This window comes from Equus quagga, chromosome 6 (genome assembly GCF_021613505.1).
Source record: "Equus quagga isolate Etosha38 chromosome 6, UCLA_HA_Equagga_1.0, whole genome shotgun sequence".
Lineage (NCBI taxonomy): Eukaryota > Metazoa > Chordata > Mammalia > Perissodactyla > Equidae > Equus > Equus quagga.
Genome location: NC_060272.1, coordinates 61,262,660 through 61,281,191, shown reverse-complemented (window position 1 = coordinate 61,281,191; position 18,532 = coordinate 61,262,660). Strand labels below are relative to the sequence as shown.

The following is an 18,532-nucleotide window of genomic DNA, read 5'->3' as shown; positions in this document are numbered from 1 at the left end:
AATAGATTAAAGAAAAATTGAAATATTAGGGGAGTAAGAAAATGTAGAAAAACTGTTGGCATTGAAATTCATTGTAACTGTATGCAGCTTCTTTCCAGTGTCTTATTAGAGAAGAGGAAATAGCCTGTCAATGCCTAATGAAACACACATTTAGGTAACTCAACAGGACTGGAAGTTTTATTTGTAAGAGTTAATATACTTCCATCTTTGTGAAATTTTGAAACACATAAAAAGCAAATAGTAAAATAAAAGTTAGACCCTTTAATGTTAATCTTAATTTGGCTATTTTTCAAAGAAGAAATAGTTATATATGAGTGTATATTTTCATTTTTTCCATCTTCTTTGGAAAAAAAATCCTAATCTTTTTCATTCAGTTTTCTTTTTAAGTTGATGCCAAATCATTCCAATATCGAGCATCTTAAATCTGTTACTTCGAGTATGGATTGAGTTTAGAGCTAACTCAGAGGACTTCAGGCAAGTATCCAGGAGGTAGTGAGAGGAATGTTTTAATAGTTCAAAAATTCGGTTTGCATCCTATATTCAAATGCAAATCTCTTAAGATCACACATACTGACATGTGATAGTATATTTGAAAATTTGGCCATAGACTAAATTCCATATTTAACAGCAAAGATTTTCTCCAATCAATTATATGTTATTTTGGTTGTTATAGAATTATGGGTGTTAAGCCAGTGAGTAATCATTATTGATACATGCCCAGGTTAGCCATAATTGGGTTAGCAAGATTATACATTCATAAACTGTGATCTCTAAGTTAACTTATTTATTTAGAAGTTGACGTTCTAAATCAAACTTTATTTTTTCCTTTTGCAGGTGGATATTACTATCCCTTATTCATGGAAAAAGTTGTATTCTAAGTGTTGTTTCTCGTTGAGTATTAACAAAAAGGAGAAAAATTAATGTCCTAAAGTTTTGAGATAGATTTGGCTCTAGTAAGTATTTAGACATACTGCTTGCATATCTGGGAGAAGAAATGAGACCATTATCAGTACATTTCCAGCTGAAAAATTCTATTTTCTTACCTCTTATCAAGGAATTTCTTACAATTTCTGTTGTATTACCAATAGCTTAAGCTCATTTAATGCAGAATTAACTCCTCTACCAGAAATTTAAGAATTTATGTTATTCCCTTGTTTATGAAATATATCCCACGGATTTCTGATGTCTTTTTTTTTTTTTTTTTTTTTTTTTAGACTATATGCAGTGAAGAAAATGTTGGCCAAATAAATAAGTTTAAACCTTTTATGTTAAAATTACTGTGCAAAGTGACAAGTTAGTTGCTGGGGGGTTTCTTGTCTTTAATATACTAAAATTAAATGCAACATTTATAATTTCTATTTGGGTCTATTTCTTGATTATTAATACATTGAATTCATGCAAAAATTTCATGAGTAATACACTTAGATTAGCATATTGATGAGCACAAGTCTTCCTTAATTCTGTGGGACTTTGAATAATCTGATATTTATTATTACTTGTGATTGGACTTCTGTGTTTTGAAGAACTATAAACTGCCTGGAGAATCTCATTATTATTTATATTTATCTTATGCTATAGGGTTAGATTTTGTTTGAGAAATTGTGCTGCGCAAAAAGAAAACTTTTAAGGCACTTTTACACTAAATGTTCCTCAATTTGATTAACTTGTTATGAAAGGCAGTTTATATATTTCTGTTTCATAATTTAACCATTTAGCATGGATTATTCTATTAAACAATATCTTTAGGAAGTGGTAGAAACTTTAAATCACCCCAGAGTTTCTTATTTCCCACATCTTATTTTATAATTTGGGAATATTTATATTTATGAAAGTAACATTTTCAAGGATATAAGTTCTTATAGTACCATTAAAATATTTTTTCTCTTTGGACTTAATGCATATGCTAATAAACTATAGGTAATTTTTTTTAAGTTTCCATGTTATCAATTAAAAATACCCTTTAGCATGAAGCAATGAAGCATAGAGTATTTGTTGTCCCATAGTATAAGTTGAGACAGTACATCATTTCATAAGAGAATTTGTAAATTTTAACATAGTCTACACAGACTTTTTATATTAATTTATATTTTCATGAATGTTTTTTCTGGCAGTGTGAAAATACTAATGTTTGACAAAGAGCATTAAAAATAGATTTGAAATATTTATATATAAAGAGAGTGGTACAGATTTATTTATTCTGCTATTTAGGTACTGAGAATCAGCACTGAACAAAACAGGTAAATTTCAGCCTTCATGGAACTTACAATCTTGGGAATGAGGCATGAGTAATAGAATAGACAAAACACTGATAGGTACTGTATGTGGTATGTCAGATGGTGATAAGTTCTGTGGAGAAAAATAAAGCAAGGGAGGTGGAAGGGATGGGATTAAGATGTTTGGAAAGCAGGAGAGGTATGTTTTTAAATAGTATGGTGAGAAAATGCCTCACAGAGATGACATTAGAACAAAGACCTAAAAAATGATATGGGAGAAAACCATTAAGAGCCTTTCAGGCAGATGAAATAACAACTACAAACACCTTGAGGCTGAAGCATTTTTTGGTGTGTACAAGGAACAACAAGGAGGTCTGGGTGGCTATGATCAAATATACAAGAGGAGAATCATATCTCATAGGATCAAAGAGTTATGGGGTCATATCTTAATAGCTGTATAAGCTTTTTTCTTAATTTACAGATTTAATTTTCCATACTTCTTTAAGAGAACCTTGAGAATTGTATGTGCCTCAGCCTATTTGACTTTTGTACATGGAACAGAATATTTTTACAAATTTGACTCAAGGTTGGAACCTTCATCTGAGATCATTTAGAATGTAAACAAAATGTTTAAATGGCCGGTTAATAGGTATATGTGTGATGATCAGGTTTTTATGCTTTGATGGCTCTGAAATTGTTTTTTACTTGATCATTTTAGCTAATCAAAGCTAATGGCTCCAAGAGACACTCTGAACTTGTTCATGTTTGTCTTTTACCCAAATGAACTACAATCATCTTTGACTCCTCCACTCTTGGAATTCCTGCCATAGTTAAGTACTTCATTATTTCTCACTTATCGCTATTCTGCAGCATCTTAGCTGAGGAGTTCTTTGCCTGTAATTGTTTCATCCACTGTACTATATCACACTAATTTTCCTAAAACACTGCTTTTCCTTATAGGTTATAATTCAAACTCCTTGGCTTGTACCTCATGATCTTGCCCCAGCCTTGTTATGTTTTTCCATTTTTCTGTCTCCATGCATTTATTTATGCCATTTCACTACCCCAATTCTCTCCCAACTAACAACTGTACATTTTTAAAAATCAGGCCAAACTTCTCATGTGTGCTAAGTGTTTTCTTATTTTAACGGTCAGGGCATTAGCCCTCTTTTGCATGATATGAACAATCTATATCTGTAGTTCTTAACCCTTTTCCCTAACTTAACATACCTGAGGGACATAACACTCCTATCATTAATTGCGCCTCATTTATTCATACATGTTAACCTTTTAAATGTATTAGCAATATGAATAAAAATTGAAAATTTAAGAAGCGAAGAAAAGCAAGTGGAGTAGGATATCCAGAACTTCAAAACACCAGCCTAAATATCAGGTTCCGAAGTTTAAATATTAATTTTATGCTGACAAGCAATATAGTTGGTTTTTTCCCTCAGTTATAAGAAAAACTATATATATAGCACATATAGTAGAATGCAGACCAGCCATGCTATATTTCAAGGATCTTAGCACATTAAAAGAGTGATAAATTATCTATTTCAGTTTTCTAATATTGTAAAAGCAATAATAAATATGCTCTTTTAAGAATAATCCATGTGTTTATTATAGTGTGTTTATAATATTAAAATATTGGAAGAGTTTTTAAAGTGTCCAATAATAAAAGGCTGATTAAATAACATGCTGAGTGGAAAGCTTTTAAAATAATCCAAGGAATATTTAATGAGCTAGAAAGTTGTTCATGATTAAGTGAAAAAAGGTTACCAAATAACATGAACAGATTCATTAGAAGAATACCTTTGTTAAACTGTTAGTACTGATTTACTATGTGTGTGAGATAAATCTTAGGGTGAGGAAGTAGATCTTTTTTCCTTGATTATGAATAAGTATATAGGATTTCTGTGAAGGGAAAGTTTGTTTTTTGAAAAAGAAAGAAATCCTTGAAAAATAAAAACAATTATTTGAAGCAGTCTTACCACCACAATCTCACCCTCTTTGAAAATTTGTAAATGTAAATCCTGCTAAGTTCAGGAACTTTAGAAGAGACAACAAAGAATTAACTATCATGGGAAGACTTGTACAGATAATTTCAAAAATCAGATCATTTTAAAGTCAGTTTTAGGGAAGCTGTCTACTCTGTGTTATCAAAGGCGTGTTGAAAAGGAATTCAAGAATCACTTCTTGAATTCTGTTGAGAGGTTTTGCTGTCATTTGACCACTCTTCCAGCCCCCAGAACCTCAAAAGGTAAGTATAAGAAAAGGAGTGGTTAGGGGCTGGCCCATGTGGCCTAGTGGTTAAGTTTGGCATGCTCCGCTTCGGTGGCCTAGGCCTGGTTCCCAGGCACAGACCTACACCACTTGTCAGTGGCCTTGCTGTGGCGGTGACCCACATACAAGATAGAGGAAGATTAGTACAGATGTTAGCTCAGGGCAAATCTTCCTCAAGCAAAAAGAGGAAGATTGGCAACAGATGTTAGCTCAGGACAAGTCTTCCTAAGCAAAAAGAAACGGAGTAGATAATCTATTTTAATTTTAAAATTATATTAATAAGCTATGTAAAGAAAAGCAAATCTGGTTTATAGTTATAAATATTTAATAGCACAACGAAACTGGCTTTCAGATCTAAAAATTAAGGGGTTTTCTGTTTAAAAAGTTTAACTTTTCATAGCATACAAGTAATATATAGGCATAGAAACCTCAGAAAAGACAAAAAAATTCTATTTAAAAATCACATTTTTAACATCCAATGACAACCACTATTATTAGCTTTATATTATTCCTTTCTAGTTGCATAATTGGATTAGCAAATTTATTTCTTAATCCAATTTATAACTATGCCAAGGACTGGAAAGAGCATCTCCCTCTAGAGAAGAGAGGGGATATGCTTCTGGCTAAGAAACTTTTTCTTTACATTTATCTAAAATATACCAAGAGTACCACTAATTTTATAATTTGCTCCTTAATATTTTACTGTAAAACACCTAAAATTTTTAATTTTTTTGTCTCAAGACATTTTAGTAAATTTGAGCATACGAGAAGATGAATCTTTACCTTGTGGCTTTCTCTACCGCATCTGCATGTCATCCCCAAGGGTACCTTTCTATAGTGTGAGAAGCCTGAGGTGAGGGAGTTCACTGAAGGATTTTAAGCAGGAGAGTAAGAAAAACAACTACTGAAATATGTATATACTGCTCAAGATTTGTTCAAAGAGAGATGTCTAAGACCAACCGGTATGTTATTTAATTATGAGTTTGTTTCTTCTTTTGTACTGCAGTAATCACGTCAAACTTATCAAAAAGCTGAGGTGTTCTAAAACTGTGGAACTCACATTTCATATTCAAGAAACGTTTACTAGTAGTTATGGACATTTCAGTTCAAACATGGCTATGGTTATCAAAATGTAAACATGACACAAATATATAAATTGATAATGTATGACCTGTCTGTTACAGTGACTCAATTAGAATATAAGCAAAAATGGTGGATCTTAACCTATTTTTCTCACATGCTAATATTTTATAATTTAACTAAAACTCTAAGAACAGTAGTAGTTTAATTTAGAAAGGTTTAGAATCTGAAAACAACTAGGTTGATAGAATAAAGAAACTATTATTTAGGACACTGAAAATCTGAATCTATCTGAGGGGAGGGGTGTTTATCACCAAAACAGGCCCATGGTACAGATTTCAGACAGACCATCTCTTACGCGACTTTTGTCAGCATTTTAGTTAGTATTGCATCCTTTGAAGAAACAGGAAAAATACCCAAAAGTAAAAGCCTCAGGTCCATAATAGTTAAGCTATCATACCGTTTTTTTAGTTAGTGATTATTAGATATGTTTACCTCTAAAACTCAAGGAATTTGGAGCTTTAAAAATTGATGCCTTATTCTTTCTAGAAAGTTTTTCATAGTAAAACTCTTGAGGAAAAATTTGTGATGATTTTACAATACTTCCTATGTTCATTAAGAAGTAAATTCCAGGGGCTGGCCTCGTGGCCAAGTGGTTAAGCTCGCGCGCTACGCTGCAGGCGGCCAAGTGTTTTGTTGGTTCGAATCCTGGGCGCAGACATGGCACTGCTCATCAAACCACGCTGAGGCAGCGTCCCACATGCCACAACTAGAAGGACCCACAACGAAGAATATACAACTATGTACCCGGGGGCTTTGGGGAGAAAAAGGAAAAAATAAAATCTTTAAAAAAAAAAAAAAGAAGCAAATTCCAAAAAAAAAAAAAATTCCTTCAACGTACTCTTCCTTATTTTCAACAATACCAGATGGTCTTGGTTTCTGGATAGCCAAATTGGATAGTGTAATTTGGAGCTTTAGGTAAAGGTTCAACAAATTCCAAAACTAGCAAGAAAATTCATTTACTCAGGTTAACCTATTGCTGTATGCTAATAAACAGTTGTTCTCCCCAAACCATTGTTTTTTGTTTTTAAAGATTGGCACCTGAGCTAACAACTATTGCCAATCTTTTTTTTTTTTCTTTTTTCTGCTTTATCTCCCCAAACCCCCCAGTATATAGTTGTATATCTTAGTTGCAGGCCCTTCTAGTTGTGGGATGTGGGACACCACCTCAACGTGGCCTGTCGAGCAGTGCCATGTCCGTGCCCAGGATCCGAACCCTGGGCCGCCGCAGCAGAGCATGCGAGCTTAACCACTCGGCCATGGAGCCGGCCCCCCCCAGCCCCAGCCATTGTTGATTGCAAGTCTTGGTGTGTAGGGCTCATGTCAGGCCACATGTAGAGTATGGATGTGAACCAACTAGAGGACATTCAGAGAACTGAAAAAAATATGAGGTGTTCAAATGTCATAAGAAGTGGCTGAAGTTATTAAGAAGCTTGCTTGAAAGAGAAAAGACAACAGTCTTGAGGTTTACTTATTTTCTTGCACTGGAGGCAAAACTGGGGAGATTGAGTTTCAGGGATGCAAATATAAACTCTTAACACAAGCAAGGGCTTTCTACTAAATCTGGATGTGTGCATTATGGAAATGGACTGCTTTACCAAGGACCTCAAAGGTGATGAAATATGGGGGAAAAATAAGATTTAAAGACATCATTTGAAATGAAGAAAATCAATACATCAGCTTGAACAAATCCTTGCCTTTAAAATGTAAGGGTATTTATGCTAACAGGACAATTTTTGACTAAAGGAAATTTTGGAAAACTTCTGGATTTTTTCTTTTGTTTTAGGACAGTTTTTACCAGACATGCTCATTGTTTTAACAGAATTGACAGTATCTAGGGAAGGTACTGTAAGAAGTTCAAGATCAGGGTTTCCAGAAGCACATGTCACTTGCCTGAGAACCATGAAATAATGAAAATGTTAACTCATTCTCACTGTTAACATTTTCATTAAATACTGGGGTTGGAACATAATTTTTAAATGCTGAAAGCCTTTATAATTTGGCATTTGTTCTGAAGGATTCCTTTTTTTTTTTTTTTTTTTTGAGAAAGTTTTGCCCTAAGCTAACATCTGATGCCAATCCTCTTTTTTTTCGCTAGAGGAAGATTAGCCCTGAGCTAACATCTGTGCCAGTCTTCCTCTACATTGTATATGGAATGCCTCCACAGCATGGGTGATGAGTGGAGTAGGTCTGTACCTGAGATATGAACCTGCAAACCCAGGGCCACTGAAGTGTATCAAACGGAACTTGAACCACTCAGCCACGGGGCCAGCCCCCAAAGATGGATTGCTTTTGGAATGATGTTGGACAAATTCAGTGTAGAACTGGATTACTAAATTTTCGTTTTCCTCGCAAGACTTCAAAAGAGAATAAAGTTGAAGAATTTGGATAAACGGGAAGGAATTGATTCTGCAGAAATTCTATGTCATACAGTTTTGATTTGAGGAGGGTTGAGTTATAGTGTCAGTGGTGCATTCTTTGATTTTTACATTCTAGACTGCTTGGATATTAATAGCTTGGGCTTAGAATTAACACTCTTAGAATTCTCGTTCTGTCATTAAATGTAAGGAAATTCAGCTTCAGCTGGAGCTTATCTCATTTTACCAGGTACATAGTAGGTACTCATTTATTAAATGGAGTGTTCCCAGGAAGCTCTATCTCTGAGACTGGCAGGGGGTCTAGTTGATAGTGGCATCAAGTATGCAGGAAGTAATCATTCTGTAGTATCTTTGCCAGTCTTTTGAGCCCAAATCATTGAGACTTCATTAAACAATGTTATGGCTTGGCTGAGAAGATAATTTTTATGACATCTTTTAATGCAGGCTTCTTAGTTTTCACAGATAAAGTACTTTTCAGATTACTCTGATTCTTTTCCAAATTATATATGAGATTCTTGATATGAGAGAATTGTAAATACAATAATGAATATCAGCCCTGGCACATTTGTTAATGTTTATTTGCCCCCTTGGGAATTGGGCCAGTAAATTTTCATTGTTTATTTTGAGTGGTTATTTTAGTGAAAATGACCCAAATCAATCAAATCAAAACATTTTAACATCTACCCCATAGGGTTCTTGATTTTTTTAAGTGCATATAGAAAGCACTCGAGCTTTAGGCACTGCTATTATTGATAGAAATAATAACTGCTAACACATTAATGTTTATCCTTTACCAGAAGCTTTTGCATTTAATAACCTGTTTAATTCTCATAACCACCCTATAAGGGAGATACCTCATTATCCCCATGTTATAGGTAAGGAAACTGAGTCACAGGAAAATATCATGCCCTATGTCACATACTAGAAGTGGAGGAGTCCGGATTCAAGCTCAGGTGGTTTGATTGCAGAGCTCATGCTCTGAGGAATTATATCTATAGCCAGGGAGACGTAGAGGAGACAAAATTAACAAACGTTAAGCCCTAAAATGCTCAAAGTGATAGTGATGCCTTCCAAATAATGTCTTATAGGTATGTATGTGAAAGTACTATACCAAGCATAAATTATCTCAAATATTCCATGATGGTACTACTGTCCCACTGCAAGGAGGCATGCTCTTAGAAGTGTGTTTCATAACACTGAACATGAGGTGTTTATGTGTCCGTGTCCTGTATGTATGTGTGGTCCATGGATATACATGCAGATATGTGAACACAGTCATCCCTTAATATGATAGCATAGTCCTCCCATAAGAAAACTGCCCCATCTAACTGTCCGGGGTACATCTACACAATCTATAGGTCATGATTGGTTGTATTGTTTTTAAGGCATTAAAGCATCAAACAACATTGTCATCTCACTTAAGCATACTGTCTCTCTTTGGAAGCTCATCAAAATCTGAAAAAATATACCGTTTCTAACCAGAAGACTGCAGACAAACTATCATCTAAATTGTAAACTTACTTTGGAAATTATCCCTAAGCTATCAGACATATGATTCTCTTAGTATTTAATGTCAGTTTAAAGAATTAGACTTCTGGCAAGCCTTAATCATTAACTTCCTTGTGTCTCAGAGCAATTTCAGGCAGTATAGCAAATTCTTACTCAGCCTTCAGAGAGATTCTCAGGTATTACCTCAGAAGGGCAACCTCCTCCAACCCCTCTGTACACAAACAGAAAATTAATAACTCCCTTTTCTTTACAATCTCCCTTATAATAGTTACATTATTGCTTATGTTAACATCACGTTGTGATTATTTTCTTCCTTATTTCTTTACTACTGGTCTGTAAGCCTAGTAGGCTTGAGACTGTATCTTAACTCAGCTCATTTGGTGACTAATGTAGTAACTAGAGCTAAGGACCTCACATAGCACTCAGTAATATGTTAGTTCCCTTCCTTATTGTAGAATACATTGATACCAATATTATTATGACTGCTCAAAACAACTCACTGGTCACCCAGAAATTAGACCTTACTTTTTAGTGGAATTCTCCCAGGCTCAATTAGGTCAAATCTATTTGTAGATCAACAATATCACAATTCCATTGAAGGGTCAGAAGGAAAGAGAAATGAGGAACATGAAATAGTACTTGCCAGGTTAAATAAAGTTTCATATGTAAAATAAGTCTTTGTAAGGGCTCTTTACTTCTCATGAAGATGAACTGGTAAAGGAATAAAGAATTTCACAGAGCATAGTTTATCTCCTCACTAACAGAGACGAGAAATTTTGACAATATATCTAATGTAAGTCTTAAGAAAAATTGTCTCTAGCAGACTGAAAGGATTCCCAGATGTTTTTTTCTGAGATGTTACAGGAAAGCACCATGGAGGTCAGCAATTCCAGTTAGCTTTGCTACCATCTCAAGATTCAGGATTTTTACAAGTATTAAGTACTTTTAAAAAGTATTAATATTATTTAATTGCTGTTTTTTCCACTTCATCATCCAGCTGATTGACCCTACAGTTGATTGCTTAAGACAGCTTTAAAAGCCAAGTCAACCTTGCTTGGGCTGATGAATTTATACTAGCTTGTATGTAAGAATCCAACCAGAATAGCTATTTGTAACTACCTCTGTCTTTCTAACTCATCAAGAATAGTTTTCCCTTGCATCTTTCCTACTGAGTTCATAGGGTGTGACCCCTTTTCCTAGCACTGTATTTGTGTTCTTTTCTTTCTACTCTCCCAGACTCTGAACTCTGTCTGCCTGCCTGAACCCACATTACCCAACCTCTGAATCCTGCCTGCCTAAAACCATGGTGTTCAGATGCTTTGCCCTGCATTGGGAAATTATCTGGCTTCTGGGCTCTACTTTTGTTTGGGAGACCCAAGTATATTCCCAAATTACCTGAAGCATTAGCCTTGATATCCTGCTTGCTGTATATAGCCTCTTGGATCAATTTCACATGGTGGTCTCTGTTGCTCGTCGTAGTTAATTCTTCCCAAACTAGGCATGACCTACCTGTCAGTAAAATATTTGGGTGTTTTATAGTTAACAAATGTATTCCTTGATAATTTACCTGATATGTCTGCTACTCTGAAATTATTTTTATTTTTAAGAGGTTTTCTAAAATTAACTGCTTACTGCCAGATAATACTTTTTACCCTCCTCGTTTTTAGACAAGGAAAAAGCCTAAGATATTGTTGCACTAGAATACAACTTTGAAGTCATAATTCCAAATACAACACATGGCACAGTACCAACACTTAGTTAGCTTTAGGGAGATAATTGCTTAATAGAATTTGTCCAGAGACCTGTGAAAGGAGGCATGAGAATGATGAAATAATCTTATAACGTCATCTTCAATTCAGGCCTGCCTAATTATTAGCCATGGAGTGGGCTAAAGTGGTTAGAAATTCCTTTTTGTTAGCTAAGGTTACTTTTCATCTTGTTTCATTTCCTGTCTTAATATGGTAATCTTTCTATATGAAGTTGTGCTGTTTAAATTTTCATGATTATAACTTATGTGTAGAATGTATAATTTTACAATTTGTGGTATCCAATATGTTACTTCAAGTGATATAATTTCCTTACACATATAAGGACAATCTTAAAATTAAACTGAAAACATATCTGACACATAGTAGATATCCAATAAACATTTAAATTAATATTGAATTAATAAATCTGATTCAGTTAACATTGGAGTTTTGAAAGGTAAGTTAGAATTTTTAGAATTCTCTTAAATTTATAATTTTAGAACCTGTTTTCAAAGTGTTTACTTTTAATGTTCAATATTTTCATATTTAATTTCTCAAAGTTGAAAAGATGAAAGTTCTCATAGAAATAATAAAGTGAATTTTTTAGATTAAGTAATTCTTTTTAGACTATGGTTCTGTTTCTTGGAGAAGGAAAAAAAAAGGGGAACATCGGCGATAGATGTTAGCTCAGGGCCAATCTTTAAAAAAAAAAACAAGGAATTAAGATTCATTCAAGAATTCATATAAGAATTAAGGATAATATGGAAAATCAAGTAAGTAATATAAATTAGAATTGAAAATGTCCACTAGATTAATTTGATGATTCTAGACATGAGAATCTGTAAGTTATTTTTTATTGTTGTCTTTTTTTTTTAAAGATTGGCACCTGAGCTAACATCTGTTCCCAATCTTTTTTTCATCTTCTCCCCAAAGCCCCCCAGTACATAGTTGTATATTCCAGTTGTAGGTCCTTATGGCTGTGCTATGTGGGATGCCGCCTCAGCATGACTTGATGAGTGGTGCCATGTCCACGCCCGGGATCCGAGCTGGTGAAACCCTGGGCCACTGAAGCAGAGCATGCGAACTCAACCACTCAGCCACGGGGCTGGCCCCTGTCCTCAATTTTAAAATTGAGGACAATTTAAAACTCTCAGACAATGAAACCTCCATCACTTCATTCTCATTCAGTAATGTGTGTACAGCTATTCATTCAGCCAACAAGTCACTTTGTTCGGAGACACTTGCCTCTGATACTAGTCTCTTTGATGTCATCAAGATGCATCTTAAGATAACAATTGAACATGTAAGAGAAGCTGAAGTTTCTCTCTGGTTTAGAAGACCGTGAAATGAAGCAGAACAAAAGGTTATAATGCAATATAATAAAATTCATATTTGTGAATATTATGCTAGAGAAGTGTTTAGGTAGCTTGGTTACTTTGCCAGAGGAATGACAATGTAAACAGAAGATTAAACTGCTCCTATCCCAGAGAGGTTAAGTGTGGTCATATTCAAATACTTAAAAATTAGCTCTGCTACTACTTAGTTGTGTGAACTTAAGCAAGTTGCTGTCTCTCTCCAAGCTTCAGTTTTATAGGTAAGAGGTTGAACTTGGCTCTGTCTTGTCCCCAATTTTTATAATCCTAAAACAGAGTCAGCCTCGAATACATCCCTTTTGTGAATAATGCTGTACACTGAAATATTTACTCATAGGAGCAAAGGAAAAAAGTTAAATAATCTTGTAGATTTATGTGGAAACCTAATATCACCTTAGAATTCTGGAAATTATATGTTTACCTTTGCCATTATAGAAAAAAATTTAGATTTGTTTCTCCTACCCTTTGTCAGACCTGCACCTTGACTGTATGAGACACAGTCAACAAAAAGAAAAACAACCCCCACTGGAACTTGGAGAAGGAAAGGCACTCACTATAAATGAAAAATACTGAGAAATAAATTTTTAAAGTTTTATCAGATAAAGCACTTAATTGAATTAATGGGACAATATAGTGTACTAGATGATTTAGTGAACTAAAGTTTACAATAATCTCAAACCTTCTTTGAATATTTTCTAAAACATTAAAAATTATATTTCACTATTTTTCTTGTCTTAGAGTACGCTGAATATTAAGTTTTATGAGTAAGGATCTCATCAAGTCATGAAGGATTATGCAATAAAGTACTATGTAATAATATGTATAGAAGTTTTAAGAATTGTGTTCAGTGTGTTTTAAGCCATGTAATCCAGAGGGTGTCTTGAGTACTATTTTTCCTAAGATTGACTTCTTTTTTCTGGAAGTAGAGTGCACGAGACTAATTCAGGTTAGCAATTTGAAGAATTCCAGTTTCCTTTAAGCAAAATTTCACTTTATTTCAAACTGAACAAAATTATATTGTATTCATGATTTGACAACACACTTGAAAAATACACACTCTAAAGGATTCGAATTGCAAAACTTTCCGTTATAATCTGTTGTTTGTAAGCAAGGCCATGTACTTGAAAATCTCTCCTAGTGCCAGAAATTGGATCAGAAGGGACTGGATTATCAAGAATGGCTCCTGGTTTTGATAATGGTTATGTTATGTACATATGGTAGAGTAGGACAGTTTTATTCATATGCAAATCTATTTGTGAATAGTGTGAAAATCTGAGGTGGTGATAATTTGAGCTTTTAAATTCTGTAAATGAGAGTGAATATAATTTCATTTCATCAAAAATAGTTATCAAAATATACTTTAAAATGCCTTAAAAGTTTTATGTTTGCGTTTTTCAAGTGAGATAATCTTTTTTTTTTTCTTTTTAAAGATTGGCACCTGAACTAACATCTGTTGCCAGTCTTCTTTTTTTTTCTTCTGCTGCTTCTCCCCAAAGCCCCCCAGTACATAGTTGTATATTCTAGTTGTGAGTGCCTCTGGTTGTGCTCTGTGGGACGCCTCTTCAGCATGGCCTGATGAGCGGTGCTAAGTCTGCACCCAGGATCCGAACCAGCAAAACCCTGGGCAGCTGAAGTGGAGCATACAACCACTCAGCCATAGGGCCAGCCCCAATCTTTTATTATTAAGGGCCTATTCTATGCCCAGTACTGCACTATAGTCTAACAATGATGGTCCCTGTCAGCTAAGAATTTTTAGCCTAGATGGAAATACTATACTAATATACAAGAAACAACTACAGAATAGTGGAGTATAAAGTCTACCTTGCTGACTTGAAGTGCAATAGAAGCTCAAAGGAAATGTGGACTTAGACTCATCAGAGAAGACTTCTTAAAGGAGGTGGAGGATGAGCTGGGCTTAAAGAATGGATAAGATTAATTAAGTGAAATGAAGGAATTGGATACTCTCAAGTGAACATGAACCAAGGCATGATCAAGTAGAAAGGAGTAAAGTATATACACTAAAGCAGAGGTTAGTACTGGGGCATAGGTAGGGAAATGAGCGTAACCATGTTTGAGATTGTTTTCCTTCCTTTGCATAAGGTGCCCTAATTTCTAATTGAAGAATACAAGAGTATTCGAATTGTCGGCATCCTTTCAAGAGCCAAAGTGTAATGATTTGAAGAAAAAAAACAATTTGTAAGAAATATGGAAAGAAATCTAGGCTTAAATTAGACAAGTTTACTCTAAACATTAGGGTGTTTGACTTTTAATTCAGCAAATCAAGTGAGAAATCTTGAGAGGAAAGGGTTGCAAAGTCAAAATCCCACTATCAAAGATACTTTTTGCCCTAGGTAAGATTAACTTTACCACTATGGGAATGATTGTGAATTAATACCACAGTACTGTTGTTAAGCCAAATAGAAATACTCCTTTTCCAAACCTTTTACTAATTTGCATCGAAGCCTTAGCTCAAGTTATTTGCTCCTAGAATGTCCTTTCCCTCATCTTCAACTGTCCAAATCTGCTTAGGCTCTCTACCCTCTGCATGAAATTTCCCCAGTTCACTTTACTTCCTTAGCCAGTAATACCATTTCTCTCTTTTGTTCTCCTATACCTGACTTAGAAAAATTAATATATCCTGCCTTATGGGCAGGGTCTATCTTATTATTCTTTATTGTATACTGTGCAAGCCTGACATAGTGGGTGCTTGATAAATGGCAGTTGATTCCTGAAATCAGCAGTAATAACTTGATGATAAATTAAAATATTTTGGGAAAACTGAATACCAGCTAGGTAAATACAGAATGCCCAGGCTCTTTCCTGGGAATTTAGGAGTTCTCTACCTTTTACTACTTCACTTATCAGGGCTCCTCCCATTCTATGCTACCTATTAACATTCACGCCTCAAATCCCAGCTCCCTTAAAGTGTCCTTTTTTAGAATTTTTAATCAAAGCCAGAAACCCATGTGTGGGGGTAAATAGTTGGAAGGCCTGTGAAATTTTGATAGCCCTTTTCCAGGGCCATTAGCGATCTAATTGATAATCTAAAGCTTTCTGACAAAGTATAGTTTAACTGTTTTCTGTTGGCCTTTGTGTGTCTCTGAGGAGATGGCAGATGATAGTAGAATGAAAAGTCCTTACATTAAAAAATACTTTTCAAGAAACACCATTACCATAATCACAAAAACAAATGTATTCAGTGTCTGCTGCAGTTCTTTAAAGTGACTCTCTTAAAGTCTGGATCCCTCTACCTTCTGGATCCACCTTATTGATTAAAATAGGTTTTCTTGTAAACTTTGTTTGGACAGTTTTATAAGAGACTATCCAAGTCACACCAAAAAAACTTTCAGAAATCTAAGAAGACAAAGAAAATTGGGGATCAAATAAACATAGCATTTGTTTTCTGCCAGGACACTTAAGTCATATTTATAATGTGATTTAGGATTTTTGTATACCCTTAGAGCTTTTATATAAAATCTATAGGACATTTATGTCTGATTTCCAGAACCTACATATAAATTTATTTTTTGAAAAAGCTGTTGTTGCTGTTGGGTTGGATTTGGCTTTGAGAGTGGTTGACATATTTTTTATACTTAACATTTAGCCAAAAGTCAGGAATTCACCCAGCAATTAAATAATGGTTCTTATGGCAAAGCAGTTGCCCCTCTATATTAACATGCTTTATGACCTGTTTTCTAGGCATATATTTTGACACCACCACCGCCCCCCACCCCCAAAAAGGTGAGAACTGATTATACCATGGGTACCTAGAACACATGGAGGAAAGACTGAGACTGGAAGCAGAAAACAGACATTATACAGAGCAGAGTGCCTGACAACAGCTCACTCTATAGTAAAGGGCAATAAATGCCACATGAGATGATCCCCTCAGCACAAAACTGTAAGTAATTTTGGGTAATTACAGGGGCACTAGACAGTTGTCTCTGCTGACTCAATAAAAAAAGTCTTCATTTTGTAATTTGTGGCCTGTGTGCTTGTAAATTAAGATGCCCTGAGTTGTGAACTAGTGGACTTTCCTGTTTGTGGGAGAATTTAGGCCAAAATAGAATGCAGTATTCCCCAAAAAATAACTTGGGACTTTGCCTTAAGACCTGAGGCAAAGGTTAGATGAATTTGAATAACTAGGTTAGAACTAAGTTATTGGACCTTTTCCTGGAAAACTAATTAGAAGACTTTAGTCTTGATATAGCAAGGAGTAGGGAGGCATCATAGCCTCTTGAAACAAAATAATGGAAGTTGACAAAGTATTGGAATTTTTGGAAATTAAATGTAGCAATACTATATATAGAAAAATTCTAAGACGTAAAGTCTGGTGGCAAGGAAACTGGGCACGTACCATTGTAGTAATCTGTGAGTGAAGAAAACCTGAACAGAAGAGTGGCAATGAGAATGGAGATAAAAGAATAATTTTAAGATATTTCAAAGAAAAATTGTAGAACTTCATGATAAGTTGGATAAAGGCAGATGTCAAAAATACATTTTCTCTACTGGAAGACAATGGTGTATCACTGAAAGAAAGGAGACGGTTAAGAGAAGCTAGTTTGAGAAGGAAAGATGTTGAATCCCATTTTTGTAATATTGAATTTAAGATGATATCCAGGCATTCCATTCAAAATACTTTGATTAAAGGTCACTGAATATACGGAACTGGGATTCAATGTCAAAGTCAGGCTGGAAAGGTAAATTTGTCAGTTATCTACATAAAGCTGATAAAGGTAGACAAGTTAAAAGCTAACTGAAGCTGTTTATTAAGGACAATAGATCCCCTTCTTTTAAAAAGAAATATATAAACACATACATTTATGTAAATAAATTATTTGATTAGGTTTGTAATCTTAAATAAACATTTCCAAAGTTGAATTAAAACTCTCCCTTTTTCCCTTATAGTGTCATATCAAAGCTTGTGCCTGTAAGAAAATCCCTACATTTATATGTTATGAACATCAGTTACTAAAATGTATTAATATTCTTGAACCTTACCTTCGTTTCTATTAATAAAACAAAGATATTCCCCAGTATTAGATTGAGGGAATGAAATTGAGAACTTAAAGTCCAAATAATTCGGTCAGTTAAAACTTTATAAAATTGACATGGCTTTAATTTCTCAAATGGAAAGGCAAGTAATTGAATTGTGGAAATTTGCTGGTCTCCAGTTTCAAGAAACAGTACAGCACAAAGACCTGGCATTCTGGCTGAAGAGCTGTAATAATAAACATAAATTTGAAAACCAGGAAGACAAGTTTTCCATGAGTGCAACTGTAGCATTTCAAAGCAGATATAACAAGAAATTCCAGAAGATGGCCAAAAATAGGTTTAGATAATTGAGATTCCTTATTTGAATATTGTTTTTGATGGAGAAACACAGCTAAGAGGAAATGAAGGTTCTAAGAGATCTGAACTTTTTCTCAATCTCACCCTAAATCGGGCTTGCTCCCAAAAAAATGTGTTAGCCAAAAAAATCAGATAGGAATTCGATACTGCTTAAATTGTATAGCCAGAAGTTTAAAAAGTGACCAAAGCAAAAAAAATTTTTAATTAATTGAAAGCAAGTATTTTGGTTTTCTAGGAGCTAAACTTTGTTTTATAGGATTTCTATTTAGAAAGTCAAAGTATCTTGCTGTGTTTACCTAGGTTATTACTTACCATGAAAAATAGCTACCCATCATTAGAAATAAATACTATATTACTCTACATCTTTACTTGATTTTAATATGTTCTATTTTAATGATATGTAAGGAAACTTAAAATGTTAATCTGCATTTCCAATATAGCCTTTAAAAAACTTGCTAATATGTCTTCTGGACCATACCAGGATCTTTTAGATCATGTACCTCAATCCTTGAACCATTTGATCAATCCAAGTTCAG

The 18,532-nt window shown here is 34.4% G+C and overlaps 1 long non-coding RNA gene across 1 annotated transcript in view; it reads left to right on the top strand.

The window, feature by feature from the left end:
* Positions 1-380: 380 nt before the first annotated feature.
* The window catches only part of LOC124240630 (uncharacterized), a 43,458-nt gene continuing 25,306 nt past the window's right edge, over positions 381-18,532 (top strand). Inside the window, exons 1-2 of the long non-coding RNA XR_006888963.1 lie at positions 381-953; positions 16,344-16,545. This is a non-coding gene — a long non-coding RNA (uncharacterized LOC124240630). The remainder of the gene's footprint in view (positions 954-16,343; positions 16,546-18,532) is intronic.